Source organism: Marmota flaviventris, chromosome 2 (assembly GCF_047511675.1).
Source record: "Marmota flaviventris isolate mMarFla1 chromosome 2, mMarFla1.hap1, whole genome shotgun sequence".
Classification (NCBI taxonomy): domain Eukaryota; kingdom Metazoa; phylum Chordata; class Mammalia; order Rodentia; family Sciuridae; genus Marmota; species Marmota flaviventris.
Genome location: NC_092499.1, coordinates 78406135 through 78425963, shown reverse-complemented (window position 1 = coordinate 78425963; position 19829 = coordinate 78406135). Strand labels below are relative to the sequence as shown.

The 19829-nt window shown below is 38.3% G+C and overlaps 1 pseudogene; it reads right to left on the bottom strand.

Annotated features, from left to right (window-relative positions):
* Window positions 1-2260: 2260 nt before the first annotated feature.
* On the bottom strand, window positions 2261-2361 carry LOC114088314 (U6 spliceosomal RNA; annotated as a pseudogene).
* Window positions 2362-19829: the final 17468 nt, after the last annotated feature.

Here is a 19829-nt window from a genome sequence, read left to right as displayed (position 1 = left end):
TGGATACATGATCAATGTAATTCCACATTATGTACAACCAGAAGAATGGGAAGTTATACTCCATATATGTATAATATGTTAAAATGCATTCTACAATCATGTATAACTAATAAGAACAAGTAATTTTTTTAAAAAAAAGAGTATGCAGATTGCAAGTCTGCATACTCTGTGATGTTACCTATGTTAAATGTACATGCCAATATCGTAAAATTTGCAGGAATGTTATTAGTCCACAGGGTTATGGATAATTTTATTTAAAAATTTGTTACATTGTCCCAAGTGTCAATGTACATAAGAATATGATAGGTATGTTAGGAGCACAGAAGAAGGTGTTGCTAGCTTTGAGAAATATTTCTCAGGGTTTTGAAGTTGTAAGAGTGATCATTCATTCATTCTGGGTTCATGTTATAGAGCAACTACTATCTACTAGAAAACACAGCAGTGTGAAGACAGAAATGTAATCCTTAAAAGTTTTAGTCAGTGCTTTAATGTTTTATTTAATAAATATTTGAATTAAAACAGTCACCCTTATAATCTATGTTGATTTCCTTCTTTCCAATCTCCTTCTTTTTCTCCTCCTTCCTCCACAAATGTGACACGGGTCGACTTGAAGTCACAGAGTCAGTAAATTGTCTAAGGTCACACATCTTGCTTATAGCAAACCTGATACTAGAATCTGATTGTTTTCCTACTATCTCTTCTCCACCTTTCCCCTATAACCTCCACATCTCTTGCTTATTTGTTGGAACGATAAAGGGGACCAGACAAATTTAGACACTGGCCAGAAAGTAGTGAGTGCTTCTCAAGCTAAGTTGCATATAAAAGCCAAAGAACTTGCTCAGAAGCAGATTTTGATTCTATAACCTGCTGGGATTTATAACCTGCTGTCTTTCTCATAAAATTCTAGGTACTGCTCATGTTATCTTTTCTTGAGTTGTAAGAATCTAAAAGATAGAAATTTTGAGCAATGAAGAAATAAGAAATTAATTTTTAATCAGTGCTCTCTTTAGTTTTAACTCAGGGAAAGTGTCAGTGTGCATTTTTCACAAAGTCTAAATTTTCTTTCACTAAATGATAATGCATTTCCTTCCCCATCTTAGCACTCACTCCAGATCTAGACCTCTTATACAATGTGGCCATGAAAGACAGGGACCCATTCTATACCCACACTACTAAGAGATAACGGATCATGGACATGTGCCTTGGTTGTCTCACTCCTATGCTCTGGGTCTTACCCACCAGGATGCAAGGGCCTCATCCTGCTTCTCCCATCACAAAGGCAGGTATTTGGAATCAAGGCCACATCTGAGTTGAAAGTCTAACTAAGCCCTGAAGATGAGGGACAACTTACCTCATTTGTTTGGGTTTGCATTTCCTCATTATAAATGTGGATAATTACAGCATCAATCTATTAGAAGTTTGTCTAGATTAAATGAGATCAGGTACATGAATCACTTAGCTTACTGTCTGGCATAAAGTAAGTGCTCAATAAAGGTAGATATCATTATATCTAGTTGAGTCTAAACTTTATTCTAAATTCCTGACCTAGAAGGTCTTAGCCTAGTGTCTAAAGCAGACACAAAATTAAACAATCACATTTACTTTAAATTTAATATTTAATCAAACATACTCTAAATATAAAAGTATAAATTTATGAATAATAAAAAATAATAAAGATATCTAAAGCATATACTTATAATATATACATATTTCTTTAAATATATTTAATAGTAGTTAATGCATTTAACTAATTATTATATTTATCCAATAGCTATAAATTCATAGAAAAATTAGAGAAATGAATAATAACTATGTATATTTATATATATACAAGCAGAACAAAAAGTGGATATAACAAAAATGTAATTTAAACAATTTAAGTGTAAATATATTAACTAATAGATATATATTATTTTATATATCATTACATATGCAGTATATGTCTGGGTGCATGTATGTATGAATATAAATGAATGCAACATTTGCTAATGTACAGGTGTTAATGAATGCTGTGGGAACCCAGAAGATAGGGTAGTTACCTAGCTTTCTGGGATGAAAAGAGAAAGAGAGCATTTTAAATGAGTTTCTTTTCTTGTCATTTCTTTCTCTCTCTTTTTTAACTATAAATGTAATACATGTTTATTGTAAAACATTCAGATAACATAGAGATTATTTTTTAAAAAATTAAGATGATCTGGGATTCACCATCCAATTATTATAACTGATGATACTGATTTATTTTATTTCAGAATTTCTGCCAAAAAGTATGGAATGCTTCGCAAATTTGCATGTCATCCTTGCGCAGGGACCATTCTGATTTTTTTGTATTGTTCGATTTGGGGATGTGCTGCCAAAGTGAGCTCTTGAGCTTCCTCTAGAAGGATTAGGTGGATGCGGAAAAGCATCTGGGCTGAGGGTGTGGAGGAGAAGGGCAGTAGGCAGAGAGACTGTAAGGAGGGTTAGGGCTAGACTGGAAAAAAACCCCAAATCATGAGCTTTGTCTCGGGACTAAGCTAAGAGCTTTGTCTCTGGAAACCTACAGGAAGATGGTTTTAAGCAGACAGGGATGTGATTCACTGAGCACTTTAGCCTGAAACTGTAAGGTGTTTTACTTGGTTAGAAATCCTTTTGTCTGCTCTTTGTTTCTTTGAGGAGTCTAAGATGTTTTCCAAGAATTGTCAAACCCTGAAATACAGTCTTACAAAACTCTCCAAGCCATTGAAAATTTAAGGGGAAAATGGTTACTGTGTAATAGGGCATTTTCCAATCAGTTTGCCTCTGGGTAGAAAAATTTCACTTTCCATGATAGGGTTTGTGGCAATTTCCTTGAAGAGGAAAAAAAAAAAAAAGATGAATGAATTGTTGATGTACAAGACATATGGAAGGGAAAAATATCAAAGATTAAAAAAAAGAAGCAAATACAGAGAAATGTCTTATTTGTGTTCCTATTGTTAACTACTGATTTCTCCCTCTTCACTTGACCTTGAAAAGAATAAACTGAATATAACAGGAGTGCTTATGATTAGATGACAGGTATAGACCCAGGTAAAATGCTGTAAAAATTGAGGGAATTTTTAATTCTTTTCCTTCTTCACTGGCTAACTCGTGCAGCTGGAAATTTAAATAAATAAATAAATAAATAAAAGAAACTTTCTAAACTTAGAATCTGATGAAACCCTTCATATCTTTTCCACAGGGAATCACTTTATAGGCTGTTTCTTGGCCATCAGAGGCAGAGATCTGCATATCTTTATTGGCCTTTGTCATAGCAATAGCATCTTAAATGCTTGTCCATAACATAGCATGCAAAAATAATTATACTTTACAGCTCCTTTCATCTAAGGATTTTAATCTTCTAAACATTAATTAATAAAGACTCAAAAACACCCTGTGAGGTAAGTAAATATTCTTATGCTGTTTTATGGATGGGGAAGATGATTAACAAGGAGATTAAGCAATTTGCCTGCAACAAGGTGAGTTTGTAGATATGGGAGTCAAATATCTTCCCTCTGAGACAAGCACAGTAATTGCCAAACCAAGATAAAAGCCTTTACTCATTCTTTTAAAATGATCATGCAAAATTGAAGCATGGGTTTCACTTCCAAGTTACCCAAGAATCTAGAGATCATCCAAAATTTAAAAAATGATCATGTATTTTTCAAAAAAAGGAGAATTTCAGATTTACCTACATGGATTTTTCTTTATCATTTAACAGAACCTCAGGTCAGAGTTTTGTTCCTTAACAATTTGTATGTACATCATCATCTTTTCAAAGAAGGCATGGAATTGTTATTATTTAGAATACTAGCTGAATTCTAACTCTATCCTGTATTTTGATTTATTTCTTGTGGGATGCTCTTAACTTGTCACTTTGCTGTGTTAAATGAGAATAATTTCATAACCCTTGTTGGGAAGTAGGATTCTTGTGCATTTTCACTAGTAATACAGTTATACTTTATTGAATATTACAGGACACACACTTTGATAGAAGTTCATCATACTTTGTATTTGTTCCTTTTACAATGTGAAAGGTATCCCCATTTGATAGGTGAGAAATCTGAAGGTTACACAGGTTTGAAAGCTTGCTCAGTAAGGATAGCACAGCTGGAGGTGATGGAGCTTGGAATCTGTCCCAAGATTGCCTGATCCCGGACGAAAGCACAAACACCAGCTCAGGACAAAAAAGTTGCACAAGGTTGGAAAAGACAACAGCAAAGCATCAATCTTTAGAATAGTTCTCTGATCCCTGGAGTTCTCATATTTCTTCACAGAATAGGGTCAAAATATTCTATTGTTCAATAGTATCCTCAATCTCCCCAGCCACACCCCGTGTCTCCCCCAAGATACATATTTGTGGTATGGTTGAAAGTTCATTTCATTGTTTCAAAGTCTTTTTCTGTCTGATATTCAATTTTAGTTCCTTTCCCTTTTTGACTTCTCCATAAAATGCTGGCAGTCTCTGAAGCTCCTTTCTCTCCTGATGGTGATGACATTCCAACTCTATTACTCTTTACCCCCTTGGTTCCATGGGGGACTTTTCTAAAGATTGTTTGTTTTGCTGGAGGACTGGTAAATGATGTGTTTCAGAAGTGACATTTTGACTTGGAGAGGCCAGGCAATCTGGACATGGAGAGAATTTCTATAAATCCCACATGTTTTTCTGGATTTCAATGCTGTCATCTTAAATGCAGCATCTGTAGCATAAAACTGCCAAAGAGGGTCATATTTTTATTTTTACCAATAATTCTAGGAGACCGGCTATTGCCCAGATCCAACAACTTAAATTATTTACTGACTTTCTATTAAATTGGGCCATTATTTGTGAACACGAAAGATTTGGTGTAGTATAAAATATCTCTTTGGCACTGCCACATAAAAATGTATACACATGCTACGTCCAGAAACAGTCTCCTTGAAGAACAAGATGAAAATATAATGGCAGCTTTAATTTTAACTGAAGACACTTACAATATTACACTAGCAAAAAAGAATTCACCACCAGCTGCACGTCTGAGAGACCAAGGGACTGATCAAATCTATCACATGGACAACATCTAAGTCTTTGAGTGGTAGGTGTGCACTACAGCTTTCAGTAAGTCTGTTACCAGATGAGCCAACTTCAAAGATGTGGTGGGCGGCCCAGAGGATAGTGGGAGGCGGTGAAGCATCAAAAGCTTCAAACAAAATTGAGGTTAGTTTTTTGTGTTTTTTTTTTTTTTTTCAAATCTCAAATTCACTGAGCACAAAGATATTTTGAGATATGTTGACAATGACCTAATATTTATTTTCAGTTTTTGTGACGTTAGTATGCAAAGACAGATTAAATAAATAATGCAAATTAATTGCATTTATATTTTAAACAGAAGAGTACTTCAAATGCAAATAGGAGACATCCTGTCTACAAGGATTTTTAGCCAATTGCTTGATACATGTGGCTGTGTAGAGGATTGAGTATTATCCAAGAGACACAGATGGGATGATTTAGGCACAAACAACTTTTATTTTGGTACTTCTGTGCAAACTCTCGACATACCTGACTCTACAAAAATTATAGTTTTGATGTACATATGAAAGCCTTCAATATATATCCAGAAACTATATATAAAACACTTTCTTGGCTAATATCTAAAGTTATTAAACTTTAATATATTACAGATTTATATTGTTTACAGATTTGTTACGACTTAGAGTGAAATGTTGACAGTTTGAAGCTATGAACCTTTTATTTAAGATTTCTGTTAAAATAACATTTCCCACCTGATTTGAAGCAGCAGTTTCTAGGATTGTTTCTGTTCTTTTTAAAAAATTTCCTGCATATATACTGTGGATGTATGAGAGAATAAGCTTAACAATCTTTAAATACTAAGAAACACATATGTTTGAGATGTTTGTAAAACTTTTTCCTGAGCCCACCAAGTACCCACTCAAGTATTTGCCTTTTCTAAGTGGGCCACTAGGAGCTTAGAGCCAAGTTTGTGGCCCACCTCCAGGAAGGTATAGAATTTCATGGCGTACATATTTGTACACTAGCCTCAATCCTGCTTTGAATTTATTTTTCTACCCCTTTTTCTAAACTTTCTTTAAAATTAACTTTTAAAATCTTAAAATTTTTATGATCTTAAAATTAAATAGTTTTAAACTTTAATCTTATCATACTACGTAAGCTACTTTAAAAATCTTTCTCAAACCAAGTAGGGAAAAATAAATAAATGAAATAAAAAATATGGGATGTTTCGACACCTATAGCTAATTCATGATGTAAATCCCCAAACTTCAACTCTGCGTTTTTTGCATGGGTGATGTAGAGTTGTCTGGATTTTTAAGGGTAAAGTGGAATTAGAAATATTATTCTCAATGATGAACTCATCCAGGTCATAATGAGGATAATTATTTTTGTGTATCTTTATCCCTCTGGGATATGCAATAATTGCCTCTGTGCTTTGCCAAGTAACATTTAAATATTGTTATTGGTTGAAACAAAATGTAAACCTTTGTCTGGTCTCATTTGATGTATCCCAAAGCAAAGAAAGATACAGAGAAGGTAACACCCGGATTCGCATTTACTAAGGGATTCCAAATAATGCCCTAAATGACTATTTTGGAGCTCAGTTACATGCAGGTGGTAGAGGATTTATGCTGTGAATGCCTAAAATACTTTCTCCACCGAGAGGAGATTATTAAGTCCTAGCGAGCCTGAGTGTTCAGTGCCAATACTAACCATTAGCTTTTGGCTCTGAGCCATGACTGTCTACTCTGCAGTGGATTCTGCCACCAAGGGGAAGGTCATTAAGGGCTGTTCTTTATTCTCGTTAGTATGTTCCAACATAATTAACAGAAGTTGTTCACCAGATGGCTTCCTTCCTGTCAGCAAGAACCTCCAGCTTAATGGGCTATGCAGGATTCTTTACTTTAAGTGGGTGAGGCGGGAAGCAAATTCAAAATATATCATCTTTGATCCTCCCACTTCTAATTAGTTCTAAAGGTTTTAGATAATAATGTAAAGGAGGCAGGGAAATGAAATCATTCTAAAAATCAAAGCCTCACAGAAATCCAATAGGAGTTTTACACATACCTGGGGGTGTTTCTTCCCCCCCTGCTTGGTCTCCACCCATCACAGAGAGAAGTGCAGAAACGGTTGTCAATCTGCCACCAAAAGATATTTCTAGAGCCTTAGAGCTGAAATGGATTTAAAAATCTGATAATATAATTCAATAAGTGCTTACTCAGTTCCCACTGGCTTCAGAAATGGTACTGAGTGCTGGTGATAAGATATTGCCCCTCTTGTCCTGCAAGTTAGAGAGTCTTGAGAGATTCCGAGACATAATAGGCACTGGGCAGTGGAGTTTGGTAAATGCTGTACAAGACACCACCCTCAGAGCCTTTCCTCTTTATTGAGAAATAAGCCGAGGTCTTCCTTGGGTATGCTGGCTCTTGCACATGGTGTTGGGTACAAGGCAGGTCCGCTCTGAGCTAATCTTAACTGTCCTCTTGCCAGTGTTTGGCTTAACAATTGGACAGATGAGCCATGCTGGCCAATAAATCAGGAGGGACAGTTTACTATAAAGCATTACAAAAAACATCCAAGTGCTCAAATCAAGTGGCTTCTCTATAAGCTTGTTACATTTAGGAAATAATTTTAATATAGGAAAATACTGAAAAGATCTTATTCATACTCATTATCTCAGGTTTATTATAAAAGCCTTGTAAATCATAGGAGATAAAAACTATTCCTTTTCTACAGATGGGGAAACTGAGACTTAGAGAGATTAATGTGTTAGGTCTGGATAAAGCTACCGAGCTCTGAAATCAAGTGCTGTTTTGACCACATCTTCTTGTTTCTTAAATAGTCAAGGCAAAAACTCAGTTGCACAAGTCAAGAGTGCAACATGATCATAAAACCTTTTTTTTTAATGCTTGAAAAATACTAACTGCTTCTTTTGAGCTTTTATCCTGAGGATTTTAAGTTCAGTTGCTTTTTCTTCATGCATGAAGAAATATTTGGAGTCAAGTAAGGTGAAAAGGCTTTCTGATGTAATAATTAACATTGAAAATCAACATAGGTTACTCATGATTGGTGATTATTTTAAAAGGTGTTTGAGGAACAAGATGAAATGGTCTACTGTTGAGTGTTGCACACCTGTATTCCACCTAGAAAGGGCTTCAACAGGGATAAAGAGGCTAGTAGTATGCTCTATATAAACACTGGCCAGAGAAGCTATAGGCTTAATCATCATTTGCTATAGCTCAGTTTTGAAGACAAATTGTCTTCATTCATTTACTATCAGTGTTAAGACTCTTTTGTCGTTAAGTGACAGAAAGCCCAACTCCATCAGTTTAAGTGGTTTCTCTATAAGCTTGTTACATTTAGGGAATAGGAGATGTATTGGCTTACAAAATTGAACAATATTCAGCAAGCAGCTCCGACTTCAGGAAAAGTTTGAATTGGGATGACCAGTCCTTGCCACCAGTCTCCATCTGTAGGCTTTCCTTTCTCTGGAGTGACTCAATTATGACTCTAAATGGTGGTCCCAAATGTTAGACTTACTTCATCATAGCATCCTATTCATTGGAAATAGTGTTTGTTTCTTGGAGAACTAAAATGAAGTCTATAATTGAATCCCACTGCCTAAATTGTATCATTGTGGTAGATTGAGTTATTTATTGGTCTTTGTTATGGCTTCATGGTTGGCAGTGTTTCCTTATCTCCTTGGCCATGACTTGACCATGTGACTTTCTTGGTGAATGGGATATCAGCAAATACAATACAAAAGAGGAGCTGGACAGACACAGTTGAGTTTGCCCTCTTGCTGCACCCCTGCCTTTTACTATAAGAACAACATGCCTTGTATAAAAGACAAATTGTGCAAGGCAGATGAAAGACACATGGAGCAGCCCTAGACATTATCATTGGCTTGATACCACGCAATGATAATTATTATCATTGGCCTGATACCACACAATCCAACTTAATTAGTCAAACCTCAATCATCCGCAGAAATGTGAGCAAGAAATAAATGCCTTTTGTTCATAAGCCACTGAGTTTTGGAATAATTTGCATGATATGATTATAACAACAGCCAACTGATATAGTCACTAGCTCATTCTGCTCATTCCTATACCAACCACTGAGGCAGGAGGTTGGAATAAATTGGGTAAATCCAGACTATGGAGTCGGCTACTGGAACCCAGTGCTGGATCTGGCTGGCCTTTGGAATAAAGGGTAAAAGTGTAAAGAAATAACACTGCCACTGAGAGGAGATTCTGATGAGCAGAAATGACAGCTGTCTCTTGCATCCACCATCACTAAAACCTACATTTAAGTGATGGATCATATCAAGGTGCCACACCCTCCATTCTGAGCCATTGGAGTAACTGACAACCTGACAGCATGTGGCAAACTGATCAATGAAAGGGAATTGAAAGGGGGAAAAACAACCCTCCGAGACTCTGTCTTATCTTGCATCCTAGTGCCCAGAACAGAGCAAGCTGGGGGGCTTGTTACCATTGTGCTCTTTGGGAAAACCCTCAAATGTTGGGTTTCGTTGTGAGCATCATATTTCAAGGGGCACATTGCTAAGTCAAAACTTGTCAAGAGCAATGCAGACATGTTAAAAAGAAAAAGTGGTTGTCTTATTGGCAAGGCAGATGTTGAAGTGAGAATCAGGGTCAGCAAAAGCACAGATGACAATTATTTCTAATATCATAAAGACTGGTGTATGGAAGAGAGATTTTTCTTAGTCTGCATTCCTCCAGAGGCAAACTCTTCTGACATGCAGAAATGTGTTATTTCTGAAAGCATATGGGCTTTGGGACTGCGAAGACAAAATCTAATTCCAATTCTATTCTTCTACTTTTTAGTGGTATGTGTTTACTAATAACATTCCCTGTCAATGTCCGCTGCTGCCTCATCTGCAAAAGCAATGTAAGTAGACTTGTAATGTAAATAGCAATGTAAATAGATTTCAAAAGTTATTCATGTAAAGCTTGGCCCTTTGTAGATGGTCAATAAATGTTAGTTATTTTAATATTGATGATATCATTATTATTAGAACCATGATTAGTGCCAATGTGTGGAGTTTACAGGGAAACTAATTTTGGCTAATATATAAGGTAGTAAGAACACAATGTCCAAAAATAGAACAAATGTCAGAGTGAGTCCCCTGTTCTAGAGATTGTGTCAGCAGAGGCAGGACATCAGGAATGAAGTAGAGAGAACTTTCTGAGAAACTATACTGTATAAATTTCTGGGGTGCCGTATAATTTCAGGATACCAACATTAATTGAACTGGGAGGAAGTTTCATTCACACTAACCCCCAAATGAGTGAGACTGAACAGTATTATAAAGAGACTACACATCTGGACCCACTGGGGACAATCTTGGTTTAGACCTGTTTGTCCTGGGTGACCCAGTTTGAATGATAACATTACAGGGTCATCCTAATTATAACTAATCCAACAAGTAGAAGTCAAGAATATTGTTATTTTTTAAAAATAAGCTATCCCCTCCCAGAATTTCTACTTGTCCTGGATTTGTCTTCCCAAGGAAGTGGTATTATCATCTTCAGTAACTCGGCCACACACCTTTAGGAAGCTACTTCACCATTCCGCCCTCCTCTCTCTCACCTTCAATCAGTTGCTAAACCCTTTTGATCCTGTCTCCTAAACGCCTCCCATATCTTCCCCTTCTTTCAAGTCTTCCTGCTTTAATTCAGGCTCTTGTTACCTCTTGCCTGGAGCATTGTAAAATTCTCCAACAGCCGGGACCCATCCTATTATCCATAAACCCCACTGCCTCTGGCGAGCGCCTTTTAGAGTGTGCCACTGATCTTGCAGGTTCTTTTCACTCACCTAGAGAAATAAAATCAAGTTTTTGTTGTTTGAGTCTTCCTGCATTGTGTAAAAATAGATGGGGATATTTTCATCAAACATAAAGGATATGTTTGGGATGGTAGGATTTAAAATGTAGCATTATGGGGACTATGAAATCCCCAGAAGGATCTCAGGAAGGCATCTCAATGGTGTAGGTTGTTAACCTTCAGAGTAGTTGGAAAGAAAGCACAGGATCCTGCATGAGTCCTCCTGGAAGAGATACAACTAATAAGGTCAGCCGTGGACAAAGAAAGAAGAATGGCTTCCAATCAGATCCTAAGTTGAATGTTTAAGGGCAGGTTCTCTAAAGGGCTGATTCTGATTTCATTGGGTGTTGATTTTCTATGGAGTGCTTTTCTTTTCTATTTTTTGGAGGCGGGTGTAACAGGGATTGAACTCAGGGGCACTCAACCACTGAGCCACACCCCCAGTCCTATTTTGTATTTTATTTAGAGACAGGGTCTCACTGAGTTCCTTAGCACCTTGCTTTTGCTGAGGCTGTCATTGAACTTGTGATCCTCCTGCCTCATTCAGCCTCCCAAGTCTCTGGAATTATAGGAGTATGCCACTGCACCTGGCTTCCATGGAATTGCTTTTATTGTGTGCAACCTAAGACTGTGTTTGCTGGGGTTACTTACACAAACTTGGTGGATGATTCCCTTGCACAGTACTGAGTGACTAGCTGGGATGGAAAAATTGCCAGATGGGCATTCACTGTCTTCTAACCCGGCCGTTAAGTCTACTAAAGCCTATTCTCCAGACACAATGTACAGACTATGTTTTGTCTTTTACATGTGTCTACATTTCCCTTTTTTAACCAGGGCTCAGGTGCCCTCCCCATGTGACGATTCTCCTATCACCTCTAAATGCGGGAATATTCCTCATGAATCAGGGCTCAGCAGATGGCTCTCCCGTCATAAGATTCTGCCAGATGATCGGGGGGCATTCAAAATACCCTCCTACATTACATTACTCTATACTGTTTGTTATCTATGTTTTAAGGTAGCCACTTGCCTAGATATGTGTCTTTTAACGCTTTAGGCCTGCGAGGAGAAATACTGTCTTACTTATCTTGGTATGCTCTGTAGAGATTTTCAGTAAATATGTGTTGAATTAAATAATATTTTCAGAGAGGCTCTAACCATGTTTCAGCCACCTTCTCAGCTTTTAGATTTGAAACATATCCTAAAAAGAAGATTGTGAATGCTGCACTGTGTCACGGTGAAGATCAGACAGTGGGAAAATATCACAGGGGCAGAAATCGATTTTTTTCCTTTGCAGTTAACAAAGAATAAGAGGATCATATCCACCTTTTTAATTTGAGGATTTAAAATTTTTTGAAAAGTAAATAAGACCAGGAAATGTTGCATATAATAGAATAATCCTATTTAAAAAAATTTTTTTTTTGTACTAGAGAATTGAATCCAGAGGTGCTTTGCCACTAAGCTACATCCCCAGCCCTTTCTGTTTTTCATTGTGAGACAGTCTAAGTTAACCAGGCTGACCTTAAACTTGCAATCCTCCTGCCTTTGCCTCCCGAGTTGCTGGGGCTACAGGTGTGCAGCACCACGAACAGCCCTGGTTTTTGACTTTTGGTTATGTTAATACTTAAATTCTTTGCTTATTCTAATACTGAAGTTCTTGGATTTGCCTTTCATATGTGTACTAAGCTGAATGTAGGACTGGGGGAGTGACTCTTTACACTGCTCACCTATTTTGAGCAATAATCTCTAGAGAGCATGAAATCTTCAGCGTAATTGTTGGCCTCAATCGGAGTGATTTTGAATTACCTTATGGGTTGCAGTCCGTGGGCTATCAGATTGCTTCCTGTGTCCTATGCAGGTTTAAACCAACAACCACAACGGCCTATCTTTCAAGCATAAAACATTTGGACATTAAAACTTCTTTCTGGCATCATGCCTGAGGTCAGAAATCTGCACTTTCAGCACATTTCACCTGGGATTTCTCAACACACACGGCCTGTGCTCCTTATGCTTACTCTACTTCCAAGCTTGCAGTTGTGATGGAAAGAGCCCAGCTTTGGAGTCAATTGGGAAAGAAGTAGAAAAACAGGATGTCACCCTGGGCAGCCAGTGAGAAAGACACCTTTCTGTGAAGAGACAGTCCATGACACCATGCTATCTGGAAATCATTTGAATGGCTCAAGATGAAAATGAGAAGGGCATTTGCATCTAGGTGGACACAGACACAGAGGGACCATTTCCATAAAGACAGTGAAGGTCAGGCAAGAGGAGACGGTCACAGGGCATATTCAGAAGGGCTGTTACTGGATTGGTTAAATTCTGCTGTAGCAGAAATACTAATGGGATCCTCTAATTGGAACTGACAGAATGAAAGAGAAGAAATAATTAGGTGAATACTCAGTCCTTAAATAATTGTGGAAGTACATAGTTAAAAACAACATTTGGTCCATTTTAAAGGGGTGACCAAGGCACCTTCCTCTTGAGGAAGGGGAGAGAGAAGGGTTTCATGAAAGTGCCAAGCTCTGCTGGACCAGTGACCAAGGATGGAGAAGCCTCAGGGAGTGCTCAGAGGGGCCAGGAAAGTTGCTCTGTGCAGATGAAATCACATCCAGCTGTGGCTCTTGCCAGGCATGCCCAGAGTTGTCCCCTTCTTTTCTGAAACCTTTAGAGTCTCCTTAGAAGTGAATCCCAGAGGGGACTTAGAGATGATTTGATTGGACACTGTCCTTTACAGTGGAGATGAGCACAGAGAAGGTGAGGAGCCCAGCAACACAGTTCACAGAGCTGAGTCTTGAATCTGATTACCAGATTTCTCACTGGTGCTTTTTCCTTTGGGGAATGTGCCTTTAAATCGTGTAGTATTCCAACACCAAGTCTGACACTCCCCTGAGTGGTCATCAATTTCACATCAAAGAAAAGAAGGCACAGGATCCTAAAGAGGGCCTCCAACGAAGAAAGTGTAACTTTGGTGTTTAGTCTTCTTTCCCTTCATAACAGCATATATATTTATTTCCAAATTGATGCAAGAGTTGACTTGAAGCACCTTCACAAATACAAAATAAGTAGGTGAGACTGTCGATGTTAATTAGCATGACTTAAATCACTTTGCTCCATGAATACATATAATTATTATTTATAAATTTTTTTTGAAAAATTTAAAATAATCTCAAGAGGTAACGATCATTGGCCCATTACTACAGGAGAAAGAAGGTAAGAATTTTGCCAAAGGTAGCAAAGCTAGTCAATTCCACTCTGCCTACCTTCAAAGCCAATGTTCCCGTTTCTTCACTCCCATGATGAAACCATCTAGCTTCCACCCTCAACCCGGCTCCTGAATGGGTTCTGTAACATTACCAAAGGTTTACTCTTCCCTGCCCTTCTGCTCTGGTCCCCACTTCCCTGACCTGGGTTCCTGTGGAGCTCTGTGACACACAGGCACCCCAGACTCAGCAGGCAGTTTTTGTCACTTGGATCTCTTGTTCCCAGTTGAGAAGCTGCCTTTGCAAGCTCAGCTCCGGACACGTAGAGCCCTTTCAGGTAGGTTTGGAGAGGCCATCCAGTCTGGAGCACCTGGACCCAGGGATGCTAGGGGAGGAGGTCTGTTTTCACAGGAGACTGGAAAGCTTACAGAGAATGAAAAATCACTGCAGGGCTGGGAGGTGACAATGGAGTGGACAGTGCGATCTTCTTTTTCTTTCTCCTAAGAACAAGTATCAAGAGTAAGACTTGAGGTACATCCAGCAGCTCATAGTCCGTGATAAAACAAAAACAAAAACAACACATTGGTGCTCTGTCCCCAGTGAGACCTTAGGCCAACCTCCACATAGAGGGTTTTCTAATGAGGGTGGGGATCATCACAAGCTGGGATACCTAGTGGCTAGGACCATGACTATGGAATGGTGTGGGCAAAAGAGGGCTATGGAGAGTCTCACGCTGGGAATGAAGCGTCTGCCTCCTGGGCTGTTGGAATTAGAAATACCAGGTCCTGGTTGGGTTGCATGGAGACTGGAAGAAAAGATCTGGAACTGGAGAGATAGGCTCTTTTAGCATGTAAGCATAGCTTTTTTTTCTGAGTGTTTCTACATCAGAATGGTTTCGGCTTTAAGCAATAGGAAAACCAACTCAAACTAGCTTATAAAATAAAGTTTCCCTTTAGTTTACATGTGAGAAAAAAACAAGAAGTAGGCTGGGCTTCAGCTTCACTAGATCCAGAAATTCAGCCATGTCATCAAGGACTTAGTGTCTTTTCATCTTCCACACTGCTGTCCACAGTGTCATAAGGCAGTTCCTCCTGGGGCTGTGGGATGGCTGCCAGTAGCAATTCAGTGGGGGAGTGTTTGCTTTCCTATCGTTCTGTCTTAAAAGTCAGAAAGCACTTCCTCAGAAGCTTCCAGAAAAATCTCTCTTTGGTCGTATGCCCATTCCAAAAACCAGTCACTGTCACGGGTGACAGATTAACCCTTTAGATACATCAGATCTACTCACTGAGCTTTGGGTGAGTCTTCAAATGGCTTTGATTCCATCTCCTATGATCTGTATCTTTTTTTCTTTTCCAACTTTATACATTGAAGCCTGATTCCCAAGGTGATGGTAGTAAGAGGTGAGACCACTAGGAGATTATTAGAAGATGAGGGCAAAACCCTCATGCGTGGGATCATACCCTTGTGAAAGAGGCCCAAGGAACCTGGTTTGCCCTCTCCACCATGTAATGACATAGCACAAAGGCACTCTCTATGAAGCAGAGGGAGACTCCCAGACACTGAATGTGTTAACCCCTTGATCTTGGACTTCCCATTCTCTAGATCTCTAAGAAATTGCTGTGGTATATAAGCCACCCAGTATATGGTATTTTTGCTGTAGCAGCCCAAATAGACTAAAAGGACACGCAAAGGAGTCTGAAGATTAGGTTGTGAAATGAATTTTCCTTGGATGGAAGTGGAGGGGAAGGGAGGGGCAGAGGGTTGGCAATGAGGATACAATGTGATGGACATCATTATCCCAAGTACATGCATAAAGACATGAATTGGAGTGAACGTATTTTATATACAGAGATATGAAAAATTGTGTTCTAGATGTGTAATAGGAATCATGATGCATTCCGCTGTCATATATTTAAAAAATAAAAGCAATTAAAAAAAAAAAAAAGAAACCAAAACTAAGAAAAGTCTAGGTTGGCCACTGGAGGCACTGCTTTCTATTCCAATATCTCTGCCATTTCGTTTTTTCAAATCTTGAGTTTTCCATATGCCAAAGGTATTTATTTAATCCTCTCCTTCCCCATAGCTCCAAGGGGTTGTTTTAAGATTAAGATGTATGTAAAAACAATACTTCAGCTTCTTGGGAATAAAGAAAATGTGCTATCTATTGTTATTTCACAATATTTGGTAACAAGATGGGGATTTTCCAAGTACATGGAAATCTTCTCTTGTTGAGATACAAATCTCCTGCTTATGACAGGTGACCAGAAGTACCGCTTTTTGAGCTCAGCCAAGAAAATAATGAAACTTCAGGCTGCTTGTGGGGAACCACCCATGTCTCTGAGTTGGTCATTGGCCACTGTTCTCAGGCTTGGACTTCCCTTTTGAGTTAGTGAGGGCTTGCTTCGAACCTCATTCGTTAGCTTCTCTGCTCTTGAGGGATTTGATCTTTTTGGAGCAGCAGTATCAGAAAACACAACACTTTTATTAAGTTCATCAAACAGCCGACTCTGTCCTGGGGGCCAGAATATGTTGGTCTGTTATCATGGCTGTGTTCCAGGACTCCTCATTGCAGCTGTTTCAAACACATTTTTGGGCTCATACATATAGTATGATGCTAATCCTTTTGTTCACTCAATTATCTCTTGATGTGTAATCATGATCACTATCAAACCCCAATATGATCACTATCAAACCCCAACATAGGCTCAGATCCAGGAATAGCATTGAGCTATGCTTTGTTCAGAAGGAATTACTCAGACATGTTGCCTTGGGTGTGATCCTCAGGGACCTGAGGGAGCTCCCTCTGTGCTCCATTCTCTCATAACTGTGTATACCACCTGCAACTTTTATTTTAAAATACCCTTCATTACACCAATGATGACCATGTTAGCACAGGTCACTGTTTTGGACTTTTCACTTCCAGGTGCTCCAAAGAGTCCTTGGCAGAAGATGACCCATAAGCACTCTGGATGCTTCACAGAATTGGAAGAACCTAAGCTCAACAGTGAGAAGTCCAATGTTTGGGCGAGAATTGACTTTTGTTTTAAGGTACCAGGGATTAAATTCAGGGACATTCAACCACTGAGACACATCTCCAGCCCTATTTTGTATTTTATTTAGAGACAGGGTCTCACTGAGTTGCTTAACGCCTTGGTTTTGCTGAGGCTGGCTTTGACTTGAGATCCTCCTGTTTCAGCCTCCCAAGCCGCTGGGATTATAGGCATGCTCCACCATGCCCCAGGAGAATTGACTTCTTACTTTCCTGTCCTTTGCCATGATTCCTCAGCTACTGTGTTCAGCACCAAGTATAAATTTATTTCCAGACCATTTTATTTTCTCCTGCTGTTATGCCATGATTCTCTGTGTATATTCTGTAATCTGTAAATCACCAGGTTACCCACAACCAATTGATTCTGTGTAAAATAAGAGGGAGAAAAGAGACAACAAGAAAAATTATTTTGAGAATAGAACAAGGAAAATGTATCAAGAAAAAAATAAAAATAGAAAACAGGTTGTAGTGTACATATCTGCAGCTGGTTGCATAGTTGTAGTTAGGTTTATGATTTCCTTAATTCACTCCTCTCACTCCATGTTCTTTTTGCTTTGACAGTTTTATAAAATCAGAGAACTGAGTCACACCTCAATACTTACAAGTCCTGAGACCTTGATAGTCTTGCTTATTTAGAGATGTTGTAATCATCCATTAAATTTTCTAACCTTTGGAGGCCGATGTTATTTCTTCCCTGAATGTTCAAATTCACTAGGGATGACATCTGGGCCTGTAATTTTCTGTCAGAAAAAAAATGTTTAACTTATAGATTCTACTTCTTCAATTCATACAGAACTATTCATACTTTAAAAATTACATTTGAGTTTATTTTGGTAATTTTTTTCTAGGAAGCTATGTTTGTTCAGAATTTTCCAACTGATTGTCATATAATTGTTTGTAACATAATATTGTCTGTTTAATGTTTGTAGTACCTGTTGAATGAGCCAATAGGAGGACTGCAAACTTTGTTTGGTTGTCATGATCCCTTGACAAGTTTGGGTATGCTATACTTTCACGATCATTTCATCCAAAATATTTTCTCGTTTCTACTAAAAATTCTTCACTTAAAGATGATTTTTTAAAGAGATTGGTTATTCAATTTCCAAACACTTGTTACTGATTTATAAATTAAATTCCAGTTTTTCTGTTGTTACTAATTTATTACCTAATTCCAATATAATTAAAGAATATATTCTGTTGATTTATTTTATGGTCCAGAGTGGTCAATTTTGGTAATCGGTCTGTGTGGTGATGATTAGGAAAAGAAGGTGTTGGAGTTACTGAAAAGAGACACCCCAGACAAAGGAGGACAGCCACCCTTACATCTAGGGAAGAAATACCTCAGACCCTTGGAGCACAGGAGATGAACAAATGCTAATGAACTCTATCTGGCAGAATGACTCCAGGAACCTTCCTCACAAAATGCCCTAATTCAGCTCTCCAAATCCATATAAGTACCTTAAACTTAATTGACTCCTGGGTCTTCCTTCTTCATAAGATGGCTCAGACCATTATCTGATCACCATTTCCCTTAACCTTACTGAAAAGACTATTAGAAATGCGAGGAGACAGCCGAGCTCCTGCATTTCCCACACAAGGCTACTATTGACATATCTGGAGACCTTCCTCACCGCCATTTGAATAGCCATTAGTCCTGGGGTGATGAATGAAGGCTGCCTGGCTGCTGATGGGAAGGAATACACAGGACAGGTTGGACTTGACTTCTCTTAGACAGTCCCTCCAAAATAAAGAACTGGGCTCAATTATGAGAGCTAAAGTTCCAGCCAACTTGGAAGTCATATGGGAGGCAATCAACCTGAACCCTACAATGATCCAGGTCCCACAAAGCAAAAGTTCCCCCAAACTGTAGGCAATTTTAGATATTTTATATAGGCCTAGGGATATATTATGTGTCCCTGGCACTGTGCTTCTTGTTTAGAAGTTAGGTAATATTTGCCTTCTTCCCACAAACACCATGAATTGCATATGTCTTAGGGGTAATTTAAAAGACTTTCAAATATTTAAGGAAACCTGTCAGTAGGTCATGCAGCCCTTATATAACTGGAAAGATCTCTGCTAAATGAGGCTATCCTTAGTTAATTGGGGAGCTTCACAAAGAGATAATTGAATCAATATTCACACTTTGTGAGCAGTTACCCATATAGTAGGAATCATTTAATTGTAAGAGGTAGTACAAAAATTTGTCCTTGAATTTATCTGAAGCCATCAATGACAGAAATTGTAGAAGACTGTAGCAGGTATTTAGGGAAGCCTCAACTCATAGGCCAGAGTTGTTATGGATTATAGAATTACCCTAATTTTTTGTTTGTGTTCAATACAAAGTTTGCAATTGGTAATGTATCCAGTATTATAAAGTATACACAGTATTATAAAGTCTACAGTGGTAAACAATAATGCCCTAGCCCTTTATATTTACTCACCATTGCCCCTGGGTAGTTTATGAGACTTTTTTTTTTTTAAGCTGGTTGGGTCCAGAATCCTAGAGGGCATGGTTGAGATCAATGCTGAAGGTTGTTATCATTCTTTCTCTTGCAGTTCTGTTGATAGTAGCCTAAATGAAATGCTGAATGAGACAAATTGAATGGATTTGGTCCCAGCCTTGTCATTCAGGTTAATCAAGAGCCATCAACAAATGTCAAGTTAGTGGGAAATTTTATGAGAAGCTAAGATGGTGTAAAAATTATATTTGTATATTGTTGAGTGAT